At 49.8% G+C, this 16,206-nt stretch overlaps 1 protein-coding gene across 2 annotated transcripts in view; it reads right to left on the bottom strand.

The window, feature by feature from the left end:
• The window catches only part of DAGLA (diacylglycerol lipase alpha), a 62,518-nt gene extending 62,033 nt beyond the window's left edge, over positions 1–485 (bottom strand). Inside the window, exon 1 of one of the 2 annotated variants that reach the window (XM_032414271.1) lies at positions 372–485. The gene's annotated coding sequence lies outside the window, so the exon portion shown is untranslated. The remainder of the gene's footprint in view (positions 1–371) is intronic. The other variant, XM_032414269.1, reaches the window with a different exon arrangement.
• Between the last annotated feature and the right edge of the window lie 15,721 nt (positions 486–16,206).

Raw genomic sequence — 16,206 nt, 5'->3', positions numbered from 1 at the left:
TGACACCCCGAGCCAGTCCTAGCGTGGTGCCCACCACCTACCTGCACAGAGGGCTGCACCCGCCTCCCACCTGGGCGGCCACCACCACACCAGGGTGGGGGTGAGTCTTCTGACACCCGTGCCAAGGAAACCACGCTGCCTGTGCCAGCCCCACGCTGCCCACGCCCGTGCCACGGGTGTCACCATCCCCACGCCGGTGCCAGGAGCTCCACGGATCTCACACCTGCCACCGGCGCTCGTGGCAGCCGCACCGCTGCCAGCGGACCCGTCGGGCCGGCCACCGCGCGCCCTGGACACTGCCCAGCCCGTCGCGCCGCTCGCACCGCGCCCGCGCCCGGGGCCCGGCCCGCCGCGCCCGCGGCCCCCCTTACCTCCCGCCCTCCGCAGGGCTCGGCCCGCCGCCGCCGCGACCGCCACCTCCATCCTGGGCTCCCCAAGGCCCCGATTCACTAACGCCGCTTCCGCAGGGCGCCGGCGCCGGCGCGAAGGCCGCCTCCGCCCCCCGGGGGACGCTGCGTCCTTTACGTAAACCCCACTCCGCCGCCAGCGGTGACCATGGCGACGGTCGTGGGGCGGCAGCGCCCCCTGGTGTCAGGGAGGGGAGCGGCGCTGAGGCCGGGGCCAGCCGAGCCTCGGCAGGCGCGGGCCCGCAGCGTGGGGTCGGTGGGCGCCCGGCTCCGGCAGCCGCCGGGGCTCCGAAGGCGGCCGGGAGAGGCAGGACCCGCCGTGCGGCACGCGGGGAAGGGAGCGCCTGGGTCCACCTCCTTCAGGCCCCGCGTGACCGGGCTTAGCGTGGGAGAGGTAAAAAAGCAAGTAGGATCACTGGAGAACTGGTTCATTTAGGGGGAGGAAAGAGAGAGATGGGTTCCACCTCCTCGGGGTGACTGAGTGGTCCGTGAGGGGTCGGAGCACTCCATCACTTGTGTCCTGGCCCCGTTCCCCATCCCCCCAGTGCCCAGCATCGTGCCTGACATCCAGAGGGGCCCTTGGTCAATTGTAAATTCCTGGTAATTGAAGAAAATCTCCCCTCCTATTTGGCTTCACACACAGACACACACATACATACACACACACACACACACACACACACACACACGCCCATTCATTCAAGCTGTAAATCACTTAACACACCTTCCCTGAGAGCTGCTCTTGAGCTGGGAGCACTACTGTCCCCAAGCATTGTGCTAATAAGGGTGGGGAGTGGGGAGAGCGAGTGGGCACAGAGAGAAGCAGAAGCCAGGCCCTGCCCTCAGGGAGCTCAGGGTGTTTGTGGGTGGGACCTAAGCAGGGAGGGCTCCTTACAAGGGGCACTTATAAGGAAGCCCCAGGGGAGGGAGTTGGGTCTGGAGGACTGGATGACCCAGTTGGGTCTCAAAAGTCCAGCAGAAGTTCTTCAGAGGCAAAAAGGGGAGTAGCGTGCTTCTGCAGGGGAAAGGCCTCTAAAGTGTTTCCTGGGCCCTGTTGTCATCCCAGGAAAACAGGGTGATTGGCGCTGGCTCGGTGCAAACGGGAACCACAGTAGAGCAGAAGAAGCTGTGTGCCCGATGTTTATAGCAGCAATGTCCACAACAGCCAAACTATGGAAAGAGCCAAGATGTCCATCAACAGATGAATGGATAAAGAAGATGTGGTATATATATACAATGGAGTATTATGCAGCCATCAAAAGGAATAAGATCTTGCCATTTGCAACGACGTGGATGGAACTGGAGGGTATTATGCTGAGCGAAATAAGTCAAACAGAGAAAGACATGTATCATATGACCTCACTGATATGAGGAATTCTTAATCTCAGGAAACAAACTGAGGGTTGCTGGAGTGGGGGGTGGGGTGGGAGGGATGGGGTGACTGGGTGATGGACACTGGGGAGGGTATGTGTTCTGGTAAGCGCTGTGAATTGTGCAAGACTGTTGAATCTCAGATCTGTACCTCTGAAAAACAAACTGAGGGTTCTAGAGGGGAGGGGGGTGGGAGGATGGGTTAGCCTGGTGATGGGTATTGAGGAGGGCACGTTCTGCATGGAGCACTGGGTGTTATGCACAAACAATGGATCATGGAACACTATATCTAAAACTAATGATGTAATGTATGGGGATTAACATAACAATAAAAAAATTTAAAAAAAAAAAAAAAAAAAAGAAGAAGCTGTGTGTAAGGGGGTCTGACGTGGAGCATCAGCCTGAAAATTACCTGGCCACTCGGATTTGAAGTGAGACTGAGTTCAGAGCAGACTGCCTCTCTGCTGAAGCAGGTGGAAGCTACTACTTCTAGAAGGAATTCTGTGTTACTTGTGTTATTTTGAAGGCAAACTCCAGCTTAGGTTAAAAAAACAAAGAAAATGGGGTGGGTGGGGAAACAAATAGTGGGGTGGGGTGCCTGAGAGGATTCAAGGAAATGTTGCACCCTCCTAGCCTGAAGGAAGGGGATGATCAGGGAGGCCTTAAGGACTGACTCTAGCACTAACAGTTTACGGACCTTTACCAGATCCTTGTAATTAATCAGAATCAAAACTGCCAAATCTAATGTCTCTTGGTTCCAAGTTCTAGATTCCCAGAAGAAGGAATCTTATTGGTCCAGCTTGGCCCATGGTCGATCGTAGTAACTATATTCCACCCCTTAGCTGCCCTGTGCACACAAATTCGCATGTGTACATACACACACACACACACACACACACTCACACACACCGTCCTTCCATTCATCCAAACGAGTATCAATATTCCATGGTCAGGCCCCTCCAGACTTGATGTCATGTCATGGTTAATATCCAAGTCCAAGATTTTCAAGGTGCTCTCCATTTCTCCTCAAGTGAGTCCATCTGGGCATCTAACAACTGAATTAAAGGGCACATTTCACCACCACCAACATGTCTTTTAAATTTTCCTGATTGAAGTGTATCATTGACACCATCGTAAGTGTTTCAGAAATGCAGAATCTCAGGCCCAGGACTCTCAGCAGGTTAAGATCCCCAGGCGATTTGTGTGCATATTAAAGTTTGATATAAATATAACTTTGACTTAATTGTTGTTATAAAAATTGGGGGGAAGGAAAAGGAAAGATATGAAAAATATTTTTTCATTGCAGTCATTCCTATTGAAAAAGAAAAGGAGGGAGGGGTTAATGATTTCATCCTCAGCAACTCCAGTGGCCAGCAAGAAAACACAAGCAGGGGCTGAACTCTTTATTTTCGCAACAGTTGCAAACTCCTGAAAGGTGTTTATGACTTCTGTCCTCTGACTGCTTATTTCACGTTCCACGGGCCTCCAGCCTGCGTCTCCTCTGGTCAGGATTCTTCGCCTGGTGGACTGACCTGTCTTCATCCTTGTGGGCCTGAGCCATTGGTGATCCCAGCTGTAAAGCATCACAACTTGCTTCCATCTGCATTTACCATCGGGCAGGATGATGTAGGAGGTACTCCTTGGGGACCCTCAGTTCCACCCATTCACCCTCTCCGTGTGTGTGTGTGTGTGTGTGTGTGTGTGTGTGTGTGTGATGAAGATCCCCAAATGGCCAGGTGGCGGTCTCAATTTCCAATTCAATGGAGCCATGATTGTGCCTCCTGGTGGAACTGTTCCTTCCTTCAGTTTAAAGACAATCAAAACCCAGAACAGGAAGCAGACGGAAGACATTCTGATGATGGCGAGAGTCACCACCATCATTTCCACCCCCACTTCTGAGACCTTTTGGAAGAAGCATAACGGAATAGGTGTCTGGTTCAGAGCACGTATTCTCCAGGGGCCTGGTCCGGTCCAGCTACCAGGCCGAACTTTCTCTGCTCCAATGCCCTGCTTCCTTTCCCAGGAGTGCCTTCAGGCCCAATTCTGAGAGTTTGGCCAGGTGTCTTTGGAGACAGCCACCAGCGCTGTGAGCAGACTGAAACCCTGGGGGCGGGGGGCGGGGGGAGGACAACAGTGAGGCTCCCAGAAGGGGCCGTAAGCCACAGACTGGTCCTGGTCCAGCTGCCGGGCTGTTTTCTCTCAGTTCAGTGCCAAATTCCCACTCTGGCCTCAGTTTCCCTCTGGGTCCCAGTGGGGATAATAACATGGCTTCTCATCCCGGGGGGTGCTGTGCAGATTAACTAATTAATGAGTGTGACATCGTCTGCTTCCACAAAGGGGCTGATTAAATGCTGAGCGTTGTTATTAGAGCCTCGGAGGATGGGTGACAGGCAGCGTCGACTGGAGACCGATCTGCTCCCTTCGCCTTCTTCCCACCCCCTTCCTCCGTCTGCCCTGTGCTCTGCAAGCTGAACATTTTGCAAGACAAAAACCAAGATGATTTTTGGCACTCCAAAGACAGTGTATGACTTTTGCACATTTCCCCTGTACTGGAATGTGTCATGGCTGAGCTCCATAGCGTAACCTGTCTCCGAAAGCTGGCACAGTTGTGCCGTGCCCCAGACTCTCAGCTCCCAGCAGCTGCAGAAGGGGATGGCGTGGCCAGTGACTGCATCGGGGCAGAGCTGCCTGCAGAAGGACAACTGCAGAATTCTGAGCTGGGCACCAAGCCCCCGACTGCACTGCCCCATGGCGCAGGGGACTCAGTGACCACCTTTCCTCGCAGCCTGAGGGAGGGAGGGCCAACACAGCACACGGGCTGAAGGTTGGGGGGACTCAAAGCATGCAGGGTTTTAAAGTATAGAGTATCTGCTCATGGTTGTGGAAGATCCAATGACTCTATTTCAGCTTGGATGCAGGGTATAGGATAACTGGATGAAATCACAGCTCGGGGGCATGGTGACTTTAGCTCTAGCTTGCTCCCAGGTGCAAAAGTCCAGAGAGGCCCCTGAGTGTAGTCGTGAATGTGACTGTCCCCGTAGCTGTTGTGAGATGCTGAGTCCCCTTCCCTGAGGGCTGTCGGGTACTGGCTCCCACCCTGAGTCCCAGTACCTGTGTTGCGGTGGGAAGGAATCACTCGGTCCCATCACCAGGTAAATAAGCCTGCATCTGACAACCAAGGGGAATATTGTTTACCCAAATAGCACAAACTCAGCCTGCCTGGGGAGGTGAGAGAAAAGCTCTCAGGAGGCTGAGCTGTCAGACTCCCACAGGGAGAGAAATGAGCCAGTTGTGAGGACTGGGGAATGCATGTGAATTGGGGTTTAGGGCACCTGGAGCCAGCTTTGGATTATCCAGGGCACCTACTGGCAGGATTTCAGCCCTTGTTCCCTCTGAAAACTGCTGCCCTCCCTGCCTTCTTGTTTCTCCTGCTAGGAGATACAGGAATGGGTCATGGGGGCAAATAGCCTGGAAGTGGGGGCTGGACCACCCGGCATTAAAAGGCCAGACACTACTGGGATGTGTTGAGGTCCTGTGCAAGAAGCAAGTTGAGAAGAAGGAGAAAGAGAAGGAGGAGGAGGAGGGGGAGAGGGAGGAGGAGAAGAAGGAGGAGGAGGAGGAGAAAAGTTGTTTCTGCCCCACAGAGAGGAGCCTACAAGTCTGTACCTTTTACCTGAGCAAGCACAATTTGCAGAGCCTCAACAAATCCATATGGTGATGGGGTGATCATGGGGTGGAGATGCTGAAGGAGGTGATGGTGAAGATGGTTTGGGTGGCGGTGATGATAGGAGGAGGACTGCTAGCTTCCACGGGGGAAGTACTGGGGAGCTTTTCTATTCCCACCTCATCCTCCATCCACCTGGGTATCACCAGCATTTTGACTGTAATGCCCAGAGGATTGGAGGATCCTCGCATCTCATTAAACCAGCCTATTTGTAAGTGTCTGCTCCCTGATGGGTATTGTAGTAACTAATTTTTCTCCTGGGGAACTACGGGAGTGTAAACACAGATATCTCAGGGGAAAGCTTGCGTGCTTACTGACTAGTGCAACTCATCTGCACTTTCTGGACATAAATAACAAGAGAAGAGAGTCTGTCCTCTTGAGGAAGTTCATCCATACACCCATTCACTCGGCCACTCATTCCCCCACCTGCCTCTTCGCCCATCCATCTTGCCACCCACCTATTCATCCACTCACCCACCCTTCTACCCAGTCTGTCCATTACCCACCCACCTACCCATCCATCCATCCATCTACCCACCTACTCCTCTATCCACCCACCCAATCCATCTACTCATCCATCCATCCATCCATCCACTCATCCACACATCTGTCCATCAACTCTTTCATACATCCTCCCATCCATCAGATTATGTCATGTCATTTCTTAAAATCTTGCTGTGGTTTCCTATTGCTCTTAAAATACAGACCCCATTTTTTTTCAGTATACAGTAAAATGTACAGCTTGCGGAAGATACAGAACATTTCCAATTCCTGGTGCAATCAGTACCCACCCGCACTGCCCAGAAGTAATCACTATTCGGACTTCTACGTCATAGACTGGTTTTGTCTGTTCCTGAACTTCTTACAAATGGAATCATTTTTTTAAAGACCTATTTATTTACATGAGAGAAAGTGCGGGGGGAGGGACAGAGGGATAGAGAATTTCAAGCAGACTCCAAGCTGAGTGCAGAGCCGGAAGCGGGGCTTGATCTCACTAACCTGAGATCACAACCCAAGCCAAAACCAAGAGTCCCGGACGCTCAACCAACTGCATCACCCAGGCGCCCCCCTACAAATGGAATCATACACAGATGGTCCCCAACTTACCATGGTTCAATTTAAGATTATTCAACTTTACAATGGTGCAAAAGCAATACACATTCAGTAGAAACCATACTTCAAGTTTTGAATTTTGATCTTTTCCCAAGCTAGCGACGTGCAGTGTGATCCTCTCTTGCGATGCTGGGCACTATTCAATAAATTACATGAGGAAGGCAACACTTTATTATAAAATAGGCTTTGCGTGAGATGATTTTGCCCAACCGGGAGATAACGTAAATGTTCTGAGCACAGTTAAGGGAAGCAAGGCTAAACTAGGATGTTCAGTAGGCTAGGTATATGAAATGCATCTTCGACTTAACGATATTTTCAATTATGATGGGTTTATTGGGGCATAACCCCACTGTAAGTCAAGGAAGATCGGTAGCATGTACTCTTTTATGTCTGGCTTCTTTTGCTCAACATTAAGTCTGTGAGATTAATCCATGTTATTGTATATCAGTAGCTCATTCTTTTTTTATTACTGTGTAGTATTTCATTGGGTGAATGAATATACGATGATTTGTTTGTCTCTTCAGCTATTGATGGATATGTGGTCTCTTCTGGTTTGGGGTTCTAATGAATAAGGCTGCGATGAATATTCTTGTACAAGTCTTTTGGTGGACTTCATGCTTATTTCTCTTGGATAGTGTGATGGGTTGAATTATTGGCCCTCCAGTGATGTCACATCCTAATCCCCAGAGACTGTGAATGTGTTACATTACACGGCAAAGGGAGAATTAAGGCTGCAGATCGAATTAGGTTTGCTAATCAGCTGACCTTGAGATGGAGAGATTATCCTGGATTATCTGGGTGGGCCTCCTGTAATTACAAGGGTGTCCTTGTAAGTAGAAAAGGGAAGCCCAATGAGCAAACCAGCGAGAGAAAGACTCAAACAGCCATTGCTGGTTTTGAAGATGAACCAAAGAATGAGCTGGGAAAGGCAAGGAAATGGATCATCCCCTACAGCCTCCAGAATGAACGCAGCCCTGCCAACACCTTGATTTTAGCCCAGCGAGACCCATTTTGGACTTCGGACCTTCAGAACTATAAGATAATAGATTTGTTTTTGTTTTAAGCCACCAATTTTGTGGCGATGTGTTGTGGCAGCAATAGGAAATTCATACAGGCGGATGGGTAGGTGTGGAATTGCTAGGTCCTAGGATGGGCTAACGTCTCAAATTCCTCTCACGGTCCCCAACCCCCAGCATGTCTGGTCCTGCCAGCAGGTGCACCCCCATCTCAAGCCACTCTCTGCTCTGTCCTCCACTCTCCGGCCACATGAGCCACACCAGCCACACTGTTCCCCAGATGTCTCTCTGTGCGTGCCATTCCCACTGCTGCATGCACCCCCTCCCTGACTCTTTAGATACCAGAGCCCAGGATATGTCCTCAAGGAGGGAGATCAGTTTCCTTAACTGATGTGTTCTTTTTCTCCAGGGCCCTGTCAAGGTCTGCCATGGCATGTTCCTTTAAGTAATCGAGTCTTGCCCCCTCCCCGCCCAGCCAAAGCTCCGTGTGGGCAGACTCTGGGTCACTGCGGTGTCCACAGCACGTCGTCCAGTGCCTGGCGCACAACAGGCCCACAGCACCGACCTGCTCAATGTTGGATGAAGGCTTTCTGTTTGAGAGGCAGGGGGAGTAGACTCAAGGAGGAAGTCAGAGAGGAGGAGCAGGGAAGAGGGAAGAAGACAGGAGGAGAGAGAAAAGATGAGACCGAGAGAAAGAAGCATACACCCGGAGACCACCAGCCCACGTTCTGCCCTCTGCTGCAGTCTCGGTTCACCAGGATCCCCAGGGCAAGAAGACTCTTAAAAAACTTTTCATGTGCATCAGACCCCCAGGAGGGAAATGATCTCTTAGTGAGAAAGGCCCTGTATTCCTTAACAGACAGCTCGATGCCTTCCCAGGGACCTGTGACTCATGCTTACTGCCTTGGAAAGAGTTGGTCTGGCCCCCGAGGCAGGAGGGATTTTTAAGTGGGTGAGGTGACCAAGACTCGGAAACAGACAGTGAGTTGCCCAAGCCTCCCCCTCCCGCACATGTTAGAATCAGAGCTGAGACCCAAAACAGGGCTCTCTGAAACAGGTCAGTGGTGGGGTGGGGAGGGGTTGCCAGATTTAGCAAATAAAAAAACCAGATGCCCAATTACATTGGAATTTCAGGTGAACAACAAATAATTTTTTTAAAAGATTGTATTTATTTATTTGACACAGAGAGAGAGAGAGAGAGAGAGAGAGAGAGAGATTGATCACAAGCGGAGGGGGGCGGGCGCAGAGGGAGAGGGAGAAGCAGGCTTCCCGCTGAGCAAGGAGCCCGACGCGGGGCTCGATCCCAGGACTGGGATCATGACCTGAGCCAAAGGCAGACACTTAACGGACTGAGCCACCCAGGCACCCCTACAACAAATAATATTTTTAAGACAAGTATGTCCCAAATATTGCACGGACATATACAGAATTAATGCCATTTATCTGAAATTCAAATTAACTGGGCATCCTATATTTTATCTGGCAATCCGAGGTGGGGGTCAGGGTTAGGGTGGGGCTGCGGGTGAGGTGGGGATTAATCTCTGCTTCACCACCAAGCAGGCCTTTCTGGGCACCAGTGTCCCCATGCTGTTCAGATCACACAGACTGCTGGTCCCCTGGATGCCCCCTGACCTCTTGGCCTCCTTGAATCGCCTTCCGTGGCCTCTGAGCAGACTCCAGCCTTCTGCCAGGTCACTGGTCCTCAGCTTAGCTCATTAGACGCATCTGTCCAGGCTGCCCCCCATGACAGTTACGGCAGAATCTCCGGGGGTAAGACTCAACATCAGGAGTTTGTAAAGCTCTCTGGGCGATCCCAGCATGCAGTGGAGTTTGAGAACCACGGTGCTAGCAGGACCCACGTTTGTTCTGCTCTTGGCCTCCCAGAAGAGCCCTCGGGACCTCTCCGGTCTCCACTGCTCCCTTTTGCAAGCTGCTCTGTGCCAGGCTCTTCTGCCTTCATTCCTCTCAGCCCTTTCTGGTCGATTGTGAAGAGCTTCCATTTCAGAGAAAGATGGTTTCTGTCTCTCCCCAGGCTCATCAGGAAAGCAGGGGTAGGAGCCCCCCATTTGGGATCCCTGTGCCCCTGACAGGCCGCTCACAGGCAATGGGGTCTAGAGCACTCGGGGGAGCGATTTGGGGTCCCAGAATAAAGGCCAGACAGAGAGCAGGGTGTTCTTTGAGCTGATTTCTTTGTTCTTGGAGCCCGCTTCTTGAGGTGGGGTTGGATCTATTGGCTATGGGTCTCTGTAGCCCCCCATGTCTCTCCCCCCATGGCACACAGTGTGCTTGTGATTACTTATCAGTGTCCATCTTCCCCACTAGACCCAACCCAAGGAGGGTAGGGGACCCGTCTGTCTTCTGTGTCCCCACAACTTGGCTGCTGGCTAGACCAGAGTCTCAGTTTATACTGGGGTAATTGGTGGATGAACCCTTAGCAATCATGAACTCCAACCCCACGCTTGTGGGGAACGGAAAAGGTAGGGGATCCGCCCCGGCTGCACAGCATGATGGAGGCTATTAGGACTCAAGGCCCTGATTTCTATTCCAGGGCTCCGTCCACTTGGTATCACTAGCCGACCCCCCCCCCACTCCCCACCAACTCCCCATCCCTCCTGCCCCACCCCCCTCAGCCTGCTTTGAGCCATCAGCTTCTCCTCCATTCAGGATTACTGTTCCCCCACTCCACTCCCACACATGCACTCTCTCTCTTCCTGAGGCTTTCCTTTCTGGGAAGGGTCAAGCTGACCCTGGCAGTGGGTGGGGAGACAGGCAAAGGCGAGAGGAGAGCTGTAGTCTGTGGGAGATCCCGGAAGTCCCTCTAGCAGAAGCCTCTTCTACCAGACAGACTTCTGGATGAAGAAGCCCCGCAGGGTGTGGGGTGAGCGGGGACTTCTATTTTGATAGGCCTGCAAGAGTGGACTTTGCCCCCTCTCCTGCCTCTTCTGAGAAAGTACTTCTGGGCTACCAAGCTCCCAGAACCTGCTTCTCCCAGGCCAGGCCTGAAGCGGGGAGGGCAGCAAACAGGCCTTGGCGCCAAGTAAAGCCGGCTTTAAAGTCCACCCCCCGCCCCCACTTTTCTGGCTGTGAGACCCTCTTTGAGGCTCAAGTTGCCTAGTCAGGAAAATGGGTCTAATCGTATTGCCTTGGTGGGGCGGTGATAAGGATTCCAGGCATGGCACGCTGGGCACATAGTAGGTGCTCAGCCAAGGGGCTTTTCCCTTTGCCCTGGGCTTTCAGTGACAAACTCGAGCATAGTTAGCAGAAGCTCCAGGCTGATCCCGAGATCGGACCGACTGACGTCACACATCCCCTCCTGAGGTGTGAGTCAGAAGGTGACTTTTTGGTAAATTTATGACAGACAGCGGCTTCCTAATGGGCTCCAAAGTCTCTTTCAGAGACCTCCCTGCCTTTTGAAGTCGGTGTCCAGGGGGTGAGCAAGCTCTTGCTCCATAGGACACTGGTACAGGTTTGCCATGGGTCCCCTAGGAGAGCAGGTATCAGAGGGGACAGAACCAGCCAGGCTGCAACCTGTGGGGCCGATCGAGGAAACCACAGGGCTGGCCTTGGATTGCAGACACCCTCTCTTTCGTAGTTTTTAAGACAATTTTTTAAGGGACACCTGGGTGGCTCAGTCGGTTAAAGCATCCAACTCTTGATTTCAGCTCAGGTCATGATCTCAGGGTCGTGAGATTGAGCCCTGCTTGGGGCTGGGCATGAAGTCTGCTTAAGATTCTCTTTCTCCCTCCTCCTCTGCCCCTCCCCCCTTTCTCTCTCTTTCTCCCTCTCTAAAAAATAATTATTTGTGTCTAGCCGACACACAATGTTACATTCGTTTCAGGTGTGCAGCATAGTGATTTGACAAGTTTATACATTATGCTGCGCTCACCGCAAGTGTATCTACCATCTGTCACCATCCGAGGCTATTACAATATCACTGTGCTGTGCCTTCTATTCCCGTCACTTATTCTTTCCATAACTGCAAGCCTGGATCTCCCACTCCCCCTCACCCATTTTGCCCATCCCCCACCCCTTCTTAGCCGTTAAAAAAACATCGTGTGTGTCTGCTAAAATGTACATAACATAAAATTAGCCATCTTAACCATTTTTAAGTGTACACTTCTGTGGCATTAAGTACATTCACATTGCTGTGCAACCATTTCAAGAACTTTTTCGTCATCCCTTCCTGAAACCTTATAACCATTAAACAAGAAGTCTCCATTCCCCCCTTCCTCCAGCCCCCCATGACCACCACTCTGCCTTCTGTCTCTACGAATTTGACTACTCTAGGGAACCTCCTATCAGTAGAATCATACAATATTTGTCCTTTTGTGAGTTGGCTCATTTCACTTAGAATAATGTCTTCAAGGTCATCCCTATTTTTTTAAGTTATTTTTTTTCTTTTTTTTCCTAATGGGGGGGCAGGGGAAGAGGGAGAGAGAAAATCTTAAGCAAGCTCCACACCCAGCAAGGAGCCCGACACAGGGCTCAATCTCACAACTCTGAGATCATGACCTGAGCCCAAACGAAGAGTTGGGTGCTTCACCAACTGAGCCCCCCAGGCGGCCCAAGGTCATTCTTATTGTAGCAGGTGTCAGAACTGCATCTTGGGGCACCTGGCTGGCTCAGTTGGTAGAGCATGCAGCTCTTTGATCTAGGGTTCTTGAGTTTGAGTCCCACATCGGGTGTAGAGATTGCTTAAATACATAAACCCCCCCCCCCAAAAAAAGAATTGAATCTCTTTTTAAGGCTGAGTAATATTCCATTGTATATAGAAGCCACATTTCATCCATCAATGGACAATTACGTTGTTTCTACCTTTTGGCAATAATAACAAGAATGATATAACATGGGTGTACAAATATCTGGTCAAGTCCCTGCTTGCAGTTCTTTGGGGTATGTCTTTATGGTAAAAGAGAAACTGAGGCATGTTAAAAATTTTAAGAGTTTGAGCAAAAATTGATTTGAATCAGGCAGCATCCAATCTAGCAGATAGAAAGGAGCCTGAGGAGCTGTCCAAAATGAAAGACTTTGGGAGCACCTTGGTGACTTAGTGTGTTAAGCATCTATCTTCAGCTCAGGTCGTGATTCCAGGGTCCTGGGATCAGCCCCGCATTGGGCTCTCTGCTCAGCAGGGAGCCTGCTTCTCCCTCTCCCTCTGCTGCTCCCCCTGCTTGTGCTCTCTCTCTCTCTGTCAAATAAATAAATAAAATCTTAAAAAAAAATGAAAGACTTTTATAGGCAGAAGGGAGTGAGAACAAGGGAAAGTGGGTTAGTTACTGCTAAGTTACTTTCCTTTAGGGGATGGCAGGGGTTTATCTGGCAGATTATTAATGAGTGCTGGCCAGGTGATTCCTTTTTTTTTTTTTTCAGTTTAATTTAAGTTAGTGAACATACAGTGCAGCACCGGTTTCAGGAGCAGAATCCAATGATTCATTGCCCATCAGGTGATTCCTGATTGACTGGCTTAAGATTTTATTTCTGGGAGAGCCAAAAGCATCATGAAGTAAAGCCTCGGTTTGGTAGTTGAGGCTTAGCATAAGCTATTCCATTTTGGGCCTGTTGTCTTGCTTTTAATACTCAGAAGTGGCATTGCAGAATCCTGTGATAATTTCTTTTTTCTTTTTTTTTTAAAGATTTTATTTATTTATTTGACAGAGAGAGAGAGAAGAAGCAGGGGGAGCTGCAGAAGGAGAGGGAGAAGCAGACTCCCCGCCAAGCAGAAAGCCCAACCAAGGGCTCGGTCCCAGGACCCTGGGATCATGACCTGAGCTGAAGGCAGACGCTTAACCAACTGAGCCACCCAGGTGCCCCTCGTGTTCAATTTTTTTGAGGAACTGCCATACTGTTTTCCATAGTGGCTGCCCATTTCACCTTCCCACCAGTAATACACTTCCAGTTTCTCCACATCCACGCCAACACTTGTTGTTTTCCATTTGTCTGTTTTTTATAACGGCCACCCTAATGGGTGTAAAATGACATCTCACTGTGATTTTGATCTGCATTTCCCTGATGATGAGTGATGTTGAGCATCTTTTCATGTGCTTATTGGCCATCTTTAAGGTGGTTTTTGTTTTGTTTTGCTTTGTTTTTACTTTTTCATTGAGATAAAAGTTACATACTAGTCTTAAGTCTGGACAACTTGATTAATTCATTAATCAACTCGGTGACCATTGTCTATATCCAAATTTAGAACATTCTAACATCCTGGAGGAGTCCTTGATGCCCCCTCCCAGTCAGTACTACCTGAAGAAAACCACCATTCTGACCTTCTGTCACCACAGATAAGGTTACCTGTTCTAGAACTTCAAAGAAATAGAAACATAGCGTATATTTATTTTTGTGATTGGCTTCTTTCATTCATTGTTCTCTGTGAGATGCATCCATATCATTTCAGGTAGCAGGGGCTTATTCTTTCTCATTGCTGTGTAATATTCCATGGCATAAATATGCCAAATCTATGAGGATTAATCAGATGAAATTGCTAATCTCCAACCTTTTTGTCTACTAAAAAAAGGCCATTTCATAATGCTCACCCTAATATGGATTCATTATATAGTTGATGGATATTTGCTGTTATGAACATTTGTGTATATGTCTTGGTGAACATATGCATGCATCTATTGCTGTTGAGTATGTTCCTAGGGATAAATTGCTGGGTCATAGGACATATGTTTGTTAGGTTTGGTCAATTCTTCCAGTTTTACAAAGTGATTTTACCAATTTCCACTCTCATTCATGGAGTATGAGAGTTCCAGTTGCTTCACATTCTTGCCAACATTTGGTATGGTCACTCCTTTCAGTTTTAGCTAATTTTCCAGCCACCTTTTGAGGAATGGGTCTCCAATGTGTTCTCTTCCCCATCCACTGCAGTGGGTCCCTTGGTCAGAGCTGATTTCCCTGGCCTGGCCTCCAGTCTGAAGGCCACTGTATGGGCTGGACAGGTCAGCTAAGCCCCTGGTGGGAGTTGGTCTAAGCTCCACCCCACTGAGCTGTTCCATAGTGAGTGTGTGGTGTTGTGATTCCTAAGAAATATATATTCAGTCATTCAGATGACCAGAATATGTTTCTCATAGATATTTGGTCTTCCTCCATGGTTCCTGGCTCACGGATCTCAAAACCTTTGGAATTTCCTGAGCAAAAGAGCCTTGGGAGCATCTTTTGTTATAATATTTGGCCTCTTGTCCTCAGTTCCTGAAATCCCTTCAGAGACATAAAGGTGAAATGGATGTCTTGTTATTCATAACAAGCCTCTTTCCACCATACCTGTGTTTATGTTAATGAGGTGACTTTCAGAAAGCACCTGAGGGTGGGGAAGGGTTGCCAGGGGAGCCAACCATACCCACATCCTAATTTCCAGGCTGGTGGTCAAATCAATCACCAATAACCAATGAGTTCACCAATCATGCCTATGTAAAGAAGCCTCCATAAAAACCCAAAAGCAGAGTTTGAAGAGCTTCAAGGTTGGGGAACCAGAATACTTCCATGTGCCATGATACTGGGCCCCAAATTCCACGAGGACAGAACTTGCCCTATGCGTCACTTCATCTGACTGTTGATTTGTATCTTGCATATCCTTTGTAGTGAACTGGTCATCTAGTGAGTATATGGGTTTCTGGAGTTCTGTGAGCCACTCTAGCAAATTAGTGGAACCCAAGGAGGGGGTTATGGGAACCTCTGATATATAGCTAGTTGGTCAGAAGCACAGGGAACACCCTGGACTTGCAATTGGCACCTAAAGTGGAGCACAGTCTTATGGGACTGAGCCCTTCACCTGTGGAATCTGATGCTCCCTCCAGGTAGACCGTGTTAGAATTGAGTTGAACTCTTGAACACGCCGCTGGTGTAGGAGAATTCCTAGCTGGTGTGGGGAATGCCCCTCACCCTTCCCCCACACATTGGAATTGGGCCCGGGAACAAAAGTCATGTGGCATCAGGACCACCCAGTCAAAGCCTGTCTTCCGGGCATATGCCAGCAGGGAGGAGGTGACGTATCATGCATCGGGACTGTCGCGGTGACCCAGAGCCTCCCCAGGGGTGTGCTCTGGGGCCTGGGGGATTGAGTTCCCACCCGTACCTTCAGCCAGCAGTGTCCGTACGTTTCCCAAGCATGGCAGCTGGAAAGCGTTTTCACATATGTAATGTTTTTCAAATGCATGTGGATGCCATTGTGTTAATAACGTTCAAATTCACTAAAAATGTTTCTGAATTCACAGTGGTCTTTTGTGTTATATTTTCTCAGCCAATGAATACATAAAAATACAGTTATTAGCAAATGGGGTGGGAATTGGTAAAATGGCGGACATGTTAGTGTGTAGAAAACAAAAGTGTTCACATGGGCCCTGGGTGTAAGCTTGTGCTGCCGTTTTGGGCTTCTCAAAATGGGGTGGGGAGGGTGTGATGATGGAACACGGTTCTTTCACCTCCCTGGAGTCAGCCCTGCCTGAAAGACCCAGCTGAATGGCTTGCATTCCTCTTTTTTGTCCTGGGGGAAATCTAGCATCCTTCTCCGTGTCTCTGAGAATCTCTGAGGGATGCTTGTGATCAGTCTCCTGTTACCTTTTCGTCCAGCTTTCTG

Source organism: Phoca vitulina, unplaced genomic scaffold, assembly GCF_004348235.1.
Source record: "Phoca vitulina isolate PV1807 unplaced genomic scaffold, GSC_HSeal_1.0 scaffold16, whole genome shotgun sequence".
Classification (NCBI taxonomy): Eukaryota; Metazoa; Chordata; class Mammalia; order Carnivora; family Phocidae; genus Phoca; species Phoca vitulina.
This window is presented reverse-complemented; position numbering and strand designations above follow the sequence as displayed.